General features: G+C 36.7%; 1 protein-coding gene across 1 annotated transcript in view; it reads left to right on the top strand.

Moving 5' to 3' along the window:
• The window catches only part of par-6 (partitioning defective protein 6), a 58168-nt gene that overhangs the window by 28590 nt on the left and 13755 nt on the right, over window positions 1-15823 (top strand). The window lies entirely within an intron of this gene.

Raw genomic sequence — 15823 nt, forward strand, 5'->3', positions numbered from 1 at the left:
AATAAAATTCTAGATTAAATTTGATTCGCCCACTCCGTCAAATTTGTTGAAATTAAGGACGTGTTGTTTCACACAATTTGAACAATTCATCAAATTTCAATGTTGATTTTCACGTCTAGTTCTCTGTTGGTTTTCACGAAGGTTCTATTCAAGTTCTATCACTGTTTCAATTTTGTGAAACAACTGACCAATAATGATATAATAACAGAACTTGAATAGACCCTTCACAGGACGTGAAAATCAACTTTGAAACTTGATGAATTGTTTAAATTCTGTGAAATACCCCATCCTTAATGCTTTCGTTTCAAATTTCATTTCTAAAAAGGGATGTAAATAATATCATTGTCTAGAAAATTAATAATTTTCGTTTAGAATTCTTCTCCGAAAATATCATTTTATAGTGGCGAGGAAATTTTTATGTATATTTTTTATCTGGTTGGAGAGACTATAGTGAAGAGTTTGTTTTTTTTTCTTTAAGTTTTACAAGGTTTCTGGAAACTAGTGGTACAAACTGGTAAGCTACATCACACGCTACATGAAATCGATTTTGTGTTATAATTTTTTTGATTTGAGATTTCGTTTTCGTGTTAATTGGAATTGTATAACTCTAGGCCCTCCAAAAATACTCTAGCGAACTTAATTTTCTGCTCACCAACCCGTGGGGCGATGGGCTAAGTTGGAATTATTTAGGTTAATTTTGATTAAATTTCGGACTCAGTCTAGTCTTGTTATTGTTTTTAAAATGCGCCGAAGCATAGAATCGACTTCAAAAGTGTTTTTAACCCTTAGTGCTCAGATGTTTTCTTAGATTCTCAACGTAATGTAGATTCACCATTTTCCCGTTTTTATCACTAGTTTTCGGACACCCAGTATAATAATATGGTGTTCTTTTTTATGTAAATTGAATTTCTAATCTCTAAAGATTATAAAAGAAAGTCGCTATCCGCGTCTGTATGTTTGTGCGCTTAGTTCTTCTAAACCACGCAACGGATTTTGATAGGGTTTTCACTATTGTTTATAGAATTTCTTCCGGAAATTGTATATATATTCTCTTCTTCAATGGCGCTACAGCCCATTTCGAGCCTTGGCCTCCTTTAACATGAGCCTCCACCGCCCTCTGTCCTCGGCCGTCGTCTTCCAATCTGCAACATGGAGTAGTCCTCTGGCATCTTTCCTGATATCGTCCTCCCATCTCAGCCTAGGTCTGCCCGCCTTTCGTTTGCCTCCCGGGTGTCCTGTTAGAACCTTCTTTGGTACACGTGTGCTTGGCATTCGGTGCACATGTCCAGCCCATCTTAGTCTTTGGAGCCGTAAATGAGTAGAGAGTCTGGGAGCTTGGTAGATGTCATATAGCTCCTTATTGTGGCGGATTCTCCATGCCTCTCCCTCTCGCACCGCTCCTAAGATTCTTCGAAGTACCTTTCTTTCGAAGGTGTCCAGCCGTTCCGCAGACTTTGCTGTCAGTGTTCCCGCCTCACATCCATAGGCCAAGACCGTTCTAATAATTGTTTTATACAGGGTTAATTTGGTTTTCCTATGGACGTTTCGGGATTTAAACACTGGCAGCAACGCGAAGTAGATAAGTGTTGTTAGCGGCTGTGATGCGCTTTCTTACTTCTACTGGGTCTTCGTTGTCCTGCGTTATGATGGAGCCCAGGTTGGCAAACTCTTCGACCACTTCAAAGTTATAGGAGTTTTTAAAATTCACTTTATCTTTTATTCTGCGGTGTGGGGTTCTGGTTTGCATCATGATTTTAGTTTTGTTCTCATTGATTTGCAAGCCCACCTCTCTTGCTGCAGTCTCCAAAGGGTCAAACACCTCTCTTACAGCCTGTAAGGATCTTCCCACAATGTTAAGGTCGTCTGCATATCCAACTATTTGATTGCTTTTGTAGCAAATGTTTGAGTCGGTAGCAATCATTGTCTTCCTCACGACGTGCTCCAGAACAATATTGAAAAGAGTGGGAGCTAAGCCATCACCTTGTTTCAGCCCCTGGGAGACGTTAAAATCCTCCGTTGTTTCACCTCCTATCCTTACTCGACATCGTGAACCAACCATCGTTGCTTTTACAAGCTTGACTATTTTGGGCGGTATATCAAAATTTAGGAGTATTTCATATATTTTCTCCCTATGTATACTGTCATATGCCTGTTTGAAGTCATTTAGCTCATCCGGAATGTGAGTTGGTTCGACTGTCAGGTTGTTATTGGGATTCAAGAGCTGTTGGAAGTATTCTTTCCACCTAGTCTTAATCTTTTCCTTATCTCCTATTATGTCTCCATTACTATCTCTGCACAGGGATGTGTTGGGTTTGAAGCCCTTTTTAAATACATTGACGCCTTTATATGCCTCACGTGGATTGTTATTGACAAAATCATTTTCCATTTTCAACAATATGTTGTTAAAGTATAGTCTCTTCTTTCTCTTAATCAAATGGTTAGCATCTCTTCGTGCTTGTTCGTAGGCTTGTCTTTTTGATCTTGTTCCTCTTTCTATACATAATTTTGTATATATATATATATATATAATAGTTGCATATTGTACAGGGTTTTCCAATAAGAGGTGTTATTTTGAATAGATGATACACGCTTCAACAACGCATTAAAATTATTAAAATTCACTTGGGTGAATCAAATGAAAATCATCTTGAGTGATGAGGCCCATTTCCACCTCGGTGGCTTCGTCAACAAGCAAAATTGTCGCATCTGGGGCTCGGAAAAGCCTCTCTATCCTCAACGTGTGACTGTTTGGTGCGGTTTATGGTCCGGCGGAGTCATTGGACCTTACTTTTTCGAAAATGAGGCTGAAGCGACAGTTACGGTGAATGATTGCGCTATCGAGAGATGATTAATGATTTTTTATGGCCGGAATTGGATGGTATTGATCTGGACAACGTTTACTTTCAACAAGACGGCGCTACGTGCCACACAAGCAACGACACCATTGATCTTTCACGATTGAATATCAAAATAACACCTCTTATTGGAAAACCCTGTATTTATAGAAGGTAGAGAAAAGTCGATATTTTGTTTTTTTTTTTTTTTTTTACAGTGAATACCTCACAAGAGTCCCAACTGCTCCCGTCTGGAGCCAGTGAGACTATGGCATCCCCAATTGGGGGATGTTGTGAGGCTGAAGGTAAGTGGGGAAGGGAAAGAGGAAGGTGGGGAAGTACCTGGCTATTCAGATCTAGTCACTAAACACGGCTAAAGCCATTTGGAGCAACGTTTCAATTCTGAATGGTGGTCTTACACCAGGGCGATACTGGTAGTATCTTCCACTCTGGAACGTGCCGCAAATATACTATATATTGTTTTAATTAATTAATTGTGAAATAACACAAATTAATCATTCTGGAGGAGGCCCACCACTTCCCCGCCCTGTTTTAGGTACTGATGGTACCCCTTCAGAGCTCTCGCAAGGACGCTAATTTTTTTTGATATAGCGAGTCTACATTTAAAATTTCAAAACAAGACCTCCAAAATGTCCATGCATACAATGTTATTCGCAGTATGCAAGTGCTGCGTATTAGTAACTTGTTAGTAAGATCTATTCTATTTTGTTAGTTTAAACAAATCATATGTACAAAGTATCAACAAATCAAATAATAATTCACAGCCACCTGCAACATTGGTAAAGTGTGCGCCTATTTGTGTGGTGGGGGGTGTCGTCGCCCGCTCACAGGCAGACCTAGGGAGAGAAAACAGGGCATTGGATAGGTTTCACGGGGACCAGGTTCCGCGCCCTTGAGCCAGGAAACCGGTTGTGCCTCGACGAAAAGTGTGAGTTGGGGTTGGGAAAAATCCCGAAGACCATGAGGAGAAAGCGTCGGAATACCTGGAAGCAGGGCGGAAGGTCACCAATCGACGTTCAGCCCATCCTCAGTCCAGTTCCTGTCCCCAGGGGAGGCGCAGCGAGCAGACGACGACACTAGTCCCTCATCGTGATTTGGTCATCCAAGATGTGTATACACGGACGAGGTCTTATGCCACCCCAGAGTTGGGGTAAACCGGGACAGAACAAAAAGAAAACAGTTCAGTACTGCTACCAGCAAGCACGTCACTCTGTGAAACATAGAAACAGAAAAAGAAAAGAAAGAAAATTGCAAAGAAATTTATAATAATCCGGTTTTGTACATGTCGACCTAGAAGAGAGATGGATCAATAAAGCATAGGAACAATAACTATATACATGAGAAAATTTACAACATCCAATAAAATACTACGCAAATATATACAGGAAGATTAAAACAATAACTATATACATGAAAAAGAAAGAAAAAAAATTACAGCCAGCGACATATAAAATGAGGTAATCTCGTCGTCCGTTAAGACCAGGAGCAACACCTGGCATTATAAAGCTATTGAGTTTAATCTAATTCTCGACTCTAAGATCAGACCATCTCTCAACCCAGATCTTTGTGTACTTCCTCAGACACTCGAAATTCACCTTATTCGAAACGAGATCCGAATTACAAACCGGTCTCGTTGGTACATTTAAACCAGCCAATAATTCATCTCTTGCATCCGTCATTATCTCACAGTGCCACAGAATGTGCTCGGCTGTTTGGTCAGAATTGCCACAAGCGCAGTTTGGATGTGGTGACAAGGAGAGTCTATGTAATCTCCCTCTGAACTCTCCGTGTCCTGAGAGTAGTTGTGTCATATGGTGATCCAAATTGATGTGAGCCCCTTCCATTCTGATCTTAACTGATGGGAAGAAGGAGAAAGTCCATCTTCCCATATTCGATCTATCCCACCGAGTTTGCCACTCCTTGAGTGATAACTCACGCATTTGTTTAAGTAGACCAGGTAGAGTCCCGGCTCCACCCGGCGTAAGAGTTACACCAAGATGGGTGGCAGGAAGTCCCCTGGTCATCTTCTTTTTAGTTAAAACCTCCCTGATCTCTAGATCGATTGGCAATATGCCGGCCAAAATAGGCAAAGCGTCCGAAGCTACGGTTCTATAAGCGCCGGAGAGCGCCAACAAGGGGGTTCGCTGACCCCTCTTGAGTGCCGAGAGTATGAGTGAATTCCCCAGACGGTGCTCCCACACAGAGGCAGCATATGAGACTTGAGCCACGTATACTCCCTTGTAAAGTAGTCGCAGCGCAGGGGAACGCAAACCCCACTCGACTGTTGAGATTCTTCTCAACTTCAAGAAAAGGGCCTGGGCCTTGTTGGAGACCTCTTTAACATGTGTTAAAAAACTGGACGATCGATCTAGTGTTACACCAAGATATTTAACGGATTCAGCAAATCGAATGGTGGAGACTCCCATTTTGATGGATGGGTTTCTTGCTCTACTGAGGTAACCCTTCATTAAGAGTCCCACGGTCTTTTGGGGGGCGAAGTTCATCTTATTTCTCTCTCCCCAGCTGAGTATTACTCGTAAACCTTCTTCAGCCTTCCTTTCCACTTCCCTTCTGCTGTCCCCCGAGACCAAATACAATTTGTCATCAGCGTAGTCCACCGATGTGCATCCTTCAGGCAAGGGCAACCTGGAGGAATCATCAAAGTTAATGTTCCAATATTTAGGTGCCAAAATGGAGCCTTGTGGGCATCCCTTGTCCACCTTACGGATTATTTTTTGATCTCCAAAAGAGATTTCAATTGTCCTTTCATTTAGATAGTCACAGTTAATTTTGAAAAGATTAGCTGGACATCCTCTATTTTTAACTTTGGTGAGCAACATCGGCCACCACGCATGATCGAAGGCACCAGTGATATCTAAAAAGATTCCAATGACATACCTCTTGGGACAGACCTTCACCCACTCAAGCGCATACATGATGGCGTGCTCCGTAGATTTCCCAGGGACGAAGCCAAATTGCCGCTCAGACGCCGGAGATAGAGTTTGCTGCAGTCTATTACTAATCAAAGCCTCTAAAATTTTGCTGAAAACAGGTAACAATGTTATTGGACGAAAAGCCTTTACATCCGTCTTTGGTTTGTCGTTTCCCTTTGGGATTATCTTGAGCACGCCTCTCTTCCATTCTGTGGGGAAAATTCCTCTACGCAAGCATGTCTCCATAACCTGGAACAACTCTTCCTTGGCATGGATCCAGACATTCTTCGCTATTATTCCATTAAGCCGATCGTGCCCTGGTGCCTTCTTTGGACCTAAACCCTTAATTATAACATCAATTTCAGCTTTGGTTACAGTTAATATGCTATCCTCCTGGGCAAGGATTCTAGGTGGGAGCCGTGACAGAGCTCTTATCTGTTTATGGTGGTCGTTTTCCCCGGTGACTGAATCTAGCGGAACTAATTTACCCAGAAAAGTGTTAAGAGTGGTAGTCACATCAGTACTCTCAGAGTTCCCATTGGGATTATCCGATATAATACTAGTCAAATACCGGTCAGATCCTTTCCCCGTTTTTTCAATAGCGCTGTGGATTTCCCACGGGTTGGCGTTACCCACTTGGTTTACCCAATTATGCCATGCAGTTCGTTTTGCTGAGAGGATAGCATGCTTGAAGGCTCTCCTGGCTCCAGAGACACGACCCTTAAGAAGAGTGATCATATCTTGCGTACCACCACTCCTCTTAAGGGAGCCAAGTGCCCTGAAAGCCCTCTTATATTCACCCTTCAGCAAAGTCAACTCACTCGACCACCACGGCGTCCTAATAACAGTTTTCGGGTTTGTTCTTCCCAAAGACCGTTCAGAATGACGCAGGTCTAATCATTAATACCAAGAAAACTAAATTGATGCACATACGGTCTCCACATGCTTCATTTCAGATCATGCCTAAAATAATTTCACATAACTTTATATGTATTCATCAAAACATTTTACAGCCATGTATGTGTGAAAGTATTGAACTGGTAAATGAATACGTTTATTTGGGGGTGACTGTTGATTGTCATTTCAAATGGGATGCACAAATAAACAAAACTTGCAAGCGGCTGAGAGCGATAGTGGGTAGGATATACAAACTAAAATGTTTCGTTCCGGTGAATATTTTAAAAATTATTTACCTATCACTCGCAGAATCAACTTTACGGTATGGTTTAACTACTTGGGGTCACTCTTGTAAAACTAATTTAAACCACCTGCAATCAGTACAAAATTCTATGGTGAAGTTATTAGCTCAAAAACATATTTTTTCACAGAGACGAAACATTTCATTGTTGTATCGAAATTTAACAATATTACCGGTGCAGGCCTTATTATGGTACAAAATATTGATCCAACATATATCTGAGTCTGATTATAAAAGGAAAGTGCAACATGAATATAATACAAGGTTTACAAAGAATGACGGAATGCTTGTTCCAAAATATAATAATAAATACGGACGGCGAACCCTAGAATTTAACGTGCCAAAAATGCTTAACATGTTACCCATTAATATAAAAAATTGCGATTCCACAAATAGATTGAGATATATGCTGAAACAATGGTTACTAAATAGAGATAGTTTATATTAATTTAGTTGTGTTAATTGTATGGTTATAGTAATAATATTATGTGTGTATGTATGTAATTGATCATTAACATCCTGTTGACAAACTGCTTTATTGAAGTTTAACGGGATTGTAACTTGAAAACCAATAAAAAAAAAAAAAAAAAAAAAAAGCAGCTGACACAACGGCCGCGTTAAAGTAATTCCCCAAATTATCTGGATCATTTGCTGCTACGTTATAAAATCCCCTTAAGGTGTCACGTAGAGCCTCCCCAAAATTATCCCAATTCGCCCCTTTAGTTTTGAAGTTCCAGGGGGTTCTTGGAGCTTGGGTCTTCTGGACCCCTAATTAATCAAATAAAATTTATTTGCGCACGCCGGGTTCGAACCCGCGACCTTCGGAATGGCAGTCCAATGCGTTACCACTGGACTATGCCGGCCGCCACCTGTTATTAAGTCGTAAAAATTATATTTCCGGGCACTACATTGCCAACGCTGGCTAAACCTTATGAGATACATCCAAATAATGTACTACGGAATTGTATATCTTAAAAAGGCATACAGAAAATTCCGCGATGGAATATGTCTATCTCCTAAGAATACATGTCAGCTAGTTTTCTTATAATACAGTTTTCCCACGGTTTTTCACAGATAAAAATGAATGCAGTTTATACGGAAATGAGTTGGCCCGACAATAGTGATACTATTAGTACCTAATTATTCTATTCACGCTTCGGATGTCTCTATCAATGGTCGCATTGACTCGATAATGCACCCACCCAGGTGGATTATATTCATGTACAAGCAGATACTACGCACTAAAGTATCATCAACAGGCACGTTCTAGAGTCGTGGATACTCTCAGTGTCGCTCTGAGCATTCAGAATCTAAACTTCCCTTGAAATTAATTGTTTTACCAGTGATTGATGACCATATCTGATTAGCCAGGAACTTCCCAATTTTCATCTTCCCCATCTTCTACCTTAACGAAGTTGTCTCCTGCAAAGAAATGTATCATATTAATTATTACTCACTCGGTGTTCCCATTGAAAGTATAAACTATAATTACTTAGTGAAAAAAATTAATTTTTTAAAACTCTCAGATCGAAGAATTATATCCGACTTAATATTTATGTTCAAAATTGTAAATGGTAGTGTAGACAGCCTTGATTTAATTAACCTCATTGAATTTCATGTACCCATAAGAGCTACTCGTTCTAAAACTCTCTTTAATTGTAACAATTCTAAGACTGAACATTTCAAACACTCGCTTGTACCTAGATTACATGAAATTAATAGTAGGTACGCAGATGTAGCGGATCTGTTTAACTGCACAGAAGCTAGGTAAAAAAGGCTTTAATATCATATCTTTTAAATCATGACCAATAAAATGTAAGTCTACTCATACTTATGTAAAAAGTGAAATAAATATGTCTATAAAATGAACTGCCTGGGCAACTGAGGAAACATGGGTCAGTAATAATAGTCAATACGGTGAACCAACAGCTTGATTGGCAATTACCTACTTTCAACCAAAACCTGAAAATAAATGCATACATTTTAGCAATTGTAAAATATTATATCATGTATCTATAGTATCTATACTATCATATATTTCAATCAATACTAATCTAACCTAGTCTACCTATAAGTTTGGCATGTACTTGTATCTCTAACTTTTTATATCCATCTAGAGTTTCTGTTAATTGTATATTTTCTGATGTCACTGTTTATAATTTACTGTATATGGTATATTTTATACCGTTGATATTAAAATTTATAAATAAATTTACAAATTTATCTTATTGATTAGAGGCATGCTGAGGACACAACTTTTAGAGTCCAAATGTTATATTCACCACTGCTATTCCAATTACTGTGAATTGTAATGAATCTAGACACCATTGCATACGTTTTACCTAAGTTTACCTCGAAAGCTCATAACTTCGTCAGTTTTTGAGAAACCTAATTTTATATAGATAAATTTTTATTAAAAATACAAACATATAACAATATTTTACAAATATAGATATTCGAAGCTAGTTCCGAAAAAATGATATATTTTCAACCAAACTGTCCAACTCAATTGAGAAATTAATTCTCCTGTTTGCGTCTTTATGGTTTATAAGGTGTAAAATTTCATTCATTGAGGTACATAATAATCAACAAATAGCTACAAACCTAGATGATAAATTTAGGTAACATAATACGTTGTTGATTAATCTGTACAAAAACAGAATAGAAATATAATAAACGTAAAATAATTAACTTCGGTGGATGACATAATCAGTGCTAAACAGAAAGATAATTACAAAACCTAAATTAAAAAAAAAAACTTAATACAAATATCATCAGAAGAAAGATAATTACAAACTTAGAAAAAATAAGAAACAGAAATAAATGTACTTATTATGTAGGTAATAATATAATACATTTTCATAAAAAAACAGACAACTTCATGGGCTCTGAACTATCGGGAGCAGTTGGGACTATTGTGGGGTATTCACATAAAAATTCAACATGGTACTCAGTCCAATTCTTCCACCTGGAACACACATTACAATATTCATGTACAAGCTATTGAAAGAATACAAAATAAATTCTTAAGTTTTATAAGTTTTAAAGGGTATTCAAGCAATTTTGTTGAACTATAGCATATAGCACTCTTTTAAACTAAATGATTATGCTTAAATTCTCGGACAGAAGGATTTTCACTGACTTAGGACGGGTTGTTTCGGAGAATTTGAACAATTCATCAAATTTCAACGTTCATTTTCAAGTTCTGTGAAAGATTTTTTTAAGTTCTGTTTTTATTTCAGTTTTGTCAAGCAACTAGCCTACAATGATATAATAACAGAACTTGAATAGGACTTTCACAGAACCCGAAAATGAACGTTGAAATTTGATGAATTGTTCAAATTCTCCGAAACAACCCGTCCTTAGTGTTTCTATATAAAATTCTAAATGGTGCATTTGATAGTTCAGAATTGCTTGCATTGATAACGGATTCCACTACGCAATACTGGAAGTCGGGATTTATTACAGTGCAGTTATTCTGAGACTAACTACCATATAAATTCCTCATTGCCCATGGAGGGTAATAATTATATCGATTCAGTGGAAATTTTAAATTTATCACTTAAAAAATACAAAAGATTGTTATTAATTCAGTTTAGTTATCTTAATATATAAAAAATCTCGTCTTACTGTGTTCGTACACGCTAATCTCCGAAACCGCCCAACCGATTTCAATGAAATTTTGTGAATGTGTATGGTTGGTTCCAGCTTGAAATATAGGATAGATTGTGGCGCTGTTCTCGAGAGCTAAAAAAATAAAATATCTGATTTTTTTCACATTTCTCATACAAAAGTACATAAAACGCAAATGTCAACTTTTCCCCTACATAAAAGGTGATTTGTAGCAGGACAACGACTATATATAGTCGTATATATAAATATAAATAATTTAAATGTTCGTTTATTCAAAACCTTATTTAGTTTATTTATTTTTAGTAAAAGATTATACTATAATTTGACGGCCGGCATAGTCCAGTGGTAACGCATTGGACTGCCATTCCGAAGGTCGCGGGTTCGAACCCGGCGTGCGCAAATAAATTTTATTTGATTAATTTGTGTTATTTCACAATTAATTAATTAAAATAATATATAGTATATTTGCGGCACGTTCCAGAGTGGAAGATACTACCAGTATCGCCCTGGTGTAAGACCACCATTCAGAAATGAAACGTTGCTCCAAATGGCTTTAGCCGTGTTTAGTGACTAGATCTGAATAGCCAGGTACTTTCCCACCTTCCTCTTTCCCTTCTCCACTTACCTTCAGCCTCCCAACATCCCGCAATTGGGGATGCCATAGTCTCACTGGCTCCAGACGGGAGCAGTTGGGACTCTTGTGAGGTATTCACTATAAAAAAAAAAAAAAAAAAAAAACATTTATATACATTATTTAAGAAATGTTTTGACTGCCCAACTGGGAGGATTCCCGTTTAAGGACAGTCAAATTAGGATGAGTATTTACATTTTGATATGTTTTTTGATAAGTATAGTATTAAAATAATATTATAACACTCTTCCAACTTCTGTAGCATGTTACTGCAAGTTTATCTTGCACGTTGATTACATCGGTTTACGGAAAACTAAACAAACGAAACACATGAGAAAGTTGATTCGCTGAGCCATATAGGAGATGTGTGAAGTCGATGTAAAATTATTGAGTTTCCAACTGACTTAACAAAGGCCAGTTAACTTAAGACGAAATAAGATCCTAAAAAAATATCAGTTATGGGCGTGAACGCGATTTAAGTGGGCGGAGCAAATTAGTTTCACACGCGCTCCGCTCGAATTAAATATTATAATATTTCGGGGTTCAGAGGAATGAAGTACGTTGCAATGGGGAACACCCGACACCACGAACTGTTCGAAGTCAGAGCAGCGATGAAATCCACTAGATGGTACCCATGAGTAAGGTTTGAACATGAAATGCTTAATAATGGGCGTCTTTCAAACTATGTGAATAGTAATATTAAGTTGAATGTGCATGTTTTAGGCAAATTTCGATAGAAACGTTACCTATTGCAGAAGGAGCTCATGATTTTATGATTCTTATCAGATTTCTGTAACCATACTGCTAGACGGTAGGCAGTAACTTATGACTCGTAACCGACGTGTTCTTCATTGACAGATGTCAAAGCAATACGGTATTCAATCACGAATCATTTTCATAATATCTGATCATAATTATATCTGAATATATTGACAAGATAAATAAAATATCAGTCATTTTCAATATTTATTATTATCGTTTACAAAAAGTTACATAAAACAAATAATTATGTAATGTAAAAAGCATAAGATGCAACTTTTTTTGTATAAAGGCCATCATTTATTATAATATAAGTTAGAAATAGTAAAAATAATTTTATATAAAAAACTAAAATAATTATTCAATAAATAGCATTTCGTCGAAATCTAAACGACGATTTCCAAATTGACGTTCTTTACATACAATATCTAAGATATGTGGAGGATCACGAACATTCATAGACCTTGTGACTCCAGGATCGATAAGCTCGACAAGAATGCAATCCATTTAAAAATTAGTTAATTTAATAAGCATTTTTTCTTCCCAGAACTTGTCATCTCGAAGTATACGCTCAACTATCTCTAAGTTAGATAATTACAATCATAAAAAGAGTCGTGCTGCGAAATTCTATTTAATACAGTTAAAGAAAAAATATGTCTTCTATTTTCCTTCCTTCCAGAATAACGGGTTTCTTCTCTTCCTGTGTAAACAAAACTTTTACTTTATTTACGTCAATTTTTTTTTTTTTTTTTATTTTTTTTATTAAAAGTATACAATACAGAATATAGTATATTATATAAAGCATTGTACTCCCAGGAGTTAATAAACTCATTGCGGGAATGATACGCATTACATGAAACATATAGCTGTATGTATTAAATGGACATATGATGGGACATACACAACATTATTATTTCAGATAGTCATTAATAAGATGAAGTTTGAGCATGTTAGTTTGGGTCTTTTTACATTGACTTGCACATTTGATCTCGTTGGGTAGTTGATTATATTTTGTGTGAGCTATGTATTCCAGGGATCTTAGTCCATATTTTGTTGATTTGATTTTTGGTATATGTAGTTTGTTGTGATTTCTTGTGTTGTGTTGGTGTACGTCGTAATTGTAATAGAGTGTAGTGTTGGAATGTGCCGAGTGTTGAATTACTTTTAATATAGTTTTCGTTATTTCAAAAGTGGGAATGGTATTAAAATGAAGTATTTGGGTGTTTCTGTAGATGTCTTTGACATGTGTGTCCCAAGGTAAACTGAAAATATTTCGCAGGGCTCTATTTTGGACGACTTGGACTTCTGAAATCATTTTTTTTGTAGCAAATCCCCAGATTCCGGCGAGATATATTAGATGTGAGTGAATCATAGCATGGTAAATCGATTTTAATAGAGAGGGAGGAAGTAACCCGCGAAGTCTATATAAAACACCAGTTATATGAGTAATTTTGGATAGAACATGTTTAAATTGGTGATTCCATGTGAGTTGTGAATCAATGAAAAGGCCAAGATATTTTGTAACATCAGCCCTTTCAAGGCGGTTATTATCAAGACTTATATTAAGACATACATTTTTTTATTTGCAAACAGTATGTAATGTGTTTTTTTTTATCTTTAGGCTAAGTTTGTTTAATCGCAGCCAGTTTGCCAGGCAAGCTACATCACTTTCCATTTCCTTTTCAAGTTCGTTTAAATCATTATTGTGATAAAGAATCACTGTATCATCTGCATAGAGTTGTATTGTACCCTTAAGTCCCCATTTAGCAATATCATTTATATATATATATTAAAAATAGTAATGGTCCAAGTACGGAGCCCTGAGGCACGCCACATTTTATCGTTCCCATGCTGCTTGTCCCCTTTCCAACAAAGGTCTGACAGTGTCGGTTAGAGAGGTAGCTACACAGTAACTTCAGGGGAGTGCCTACTATGCCTAGGTGTTCTAGCTTCTTTAGTAGTATCCCATGGTCAACCGTATCGAAAGCCTTTTTTAAATCTATAAATAAGCCTGCAGCATGCTTACCCTGGTCTATATGCTTTTGGAGGGCGTATACAAAATCGAAGGCAGCACATTTTGTGTTAGATTGGTTTCTGAATCCATACTGTTGGGATGCGAGTAAATTGTTTGATAGGAGATATTTAGTGAGCCTAAGCTTAATAACCTTTTCAAAAACTTTAGAGACGACAAAGAGGATGGATATAGGACGGTAATTAGAAGGATTTTTTTTGCAATCATCTTTGTAAATCGGAATTATTTTTGCTATCTTTAGTTGATCTGGGAAGATTCCACTATTCAGGGATTGATTAATAAGAAAAACAAGGTGGTCAGCTAATATATCTTTGCAAAAGTTCAGGTACACTGGTGTAATTCCATCTAAACCTGGAGATGCATTAGACTTTAGTTGAGAGATGATACTGAGAACTTCTGTTTTATTTGTTTTGGCCATGTATAAGGACTGGATTGCTTTTTGATCCGTGTTTATAGTGATAGAATCATCTGGATATGATGCAATTGTAGCTGCTAAGTTTTCCCCAACTGATATAAAGAAGTTGTTAAAAGTTGAAGCTATCTGTGTTGGGCATGTTATTTCTTCATTCTTAATGAGAAGACATTCAATTTCATCTTTCTGGGGTGTCGAGCTATTTGTTAGAATTGCATTTATTATTTTCCATGTCTGTCGCGGATTACGCAGGTTTTCTTTAAATATAGTCGTGTAGTATTTGGTTTTAGCATATCTTCTATAGTTGGTAACTTGATTTCTTGTTTTATTTCTCAGTGCTGTGAATATATCACTTTACTGATTTTTTTTCCAGATTTTAAACGCATTGTTGCGCTGTTTGATAAGTGCATTTAATTTTGCATCAAACCATGGAGTATTACCCCTCCGTTGGTCTCCTATGCGTAACTCAGATTTATGTTGGGATGATTTTATTGCTGTTTTGATGTATTCATTAAAATTATTACAGATTTCATTGGCATTACTGGTGGTTTCGTGTGGAAAGTTGTGGGATTCTACATATGTTTTTAACATGTTTTTATCGGTTTTGGTGTTGTTTGAAAAAGAATGTATTCTATTATTAGTGTGATGTTTCAAGCTGTTTTGGTAATCTAATATCAAAATGTTATGATCACTTAGGTAGGCATCTATATTTGCAGTAGTTGAGGAAATATTTTGTCTGTTTGAGATGATATGGTCTATTAGAGAAGTAGAGGTATCTGTTACTCGTGTAGGATAGGATGTGTTACATATGAAACAGTTGTATGAGTCTAGCGTGTTGATGTATTTAAGAGATGTATTATTTTTTTGAAGAATGTCAATGTTGAAATCACCAAAGATAAGGGTATCATCTGTACAGTTATTTAAAATAGATTCATGATACATTAAGAATTCGTTAATGTTTGAGGTAGGCTTTCTGTTTATAACATAAATATTTAACGGTTTAAAATTTCTATTACGGATATATAATTGAAAACAATATGTATGGGAAATATGTATTTGAAAATTTTTTACGACTTCAATACGTTCATAATAAAATTATATGTTTAAATCAGTTATTACTTGCTCAGAATTTTTCTCCGGTGAAATCGGTCCTTTCGGCATCGGATTATTGATATATTAAGTATTTTCGTGATTAAATAAAAACAATATTAGAAACATTATGTTAATTCACTTTTCAATCAAATTTTGGAATTATACACACGAGCGTATAAGTACGTATAGACGGGTATATACAAGTGTATAAATTACCTGCTGTAATATAGATAGAGGTGGTATATTGCTGAGTCTAGAAGCAAGCATTAATTGCACAT

The sequence above is a fragment of the Hesperophylax consimilis genome, chromosome 28, assembly GCF_061612785.1.
Source record: "Hesperophylax consimilis isolate HC1 chromosome 28, BYU_Hcon_1.0, whole genome shotgun sequence".
Taxonomy (NCBI): domain Eukaryota; kingdom Metazoa; phylum Arthropoda; class Insecta; order Trichoptera; family Limnephilidae; genus Hesperophylax; species Hesperophylax consimilis.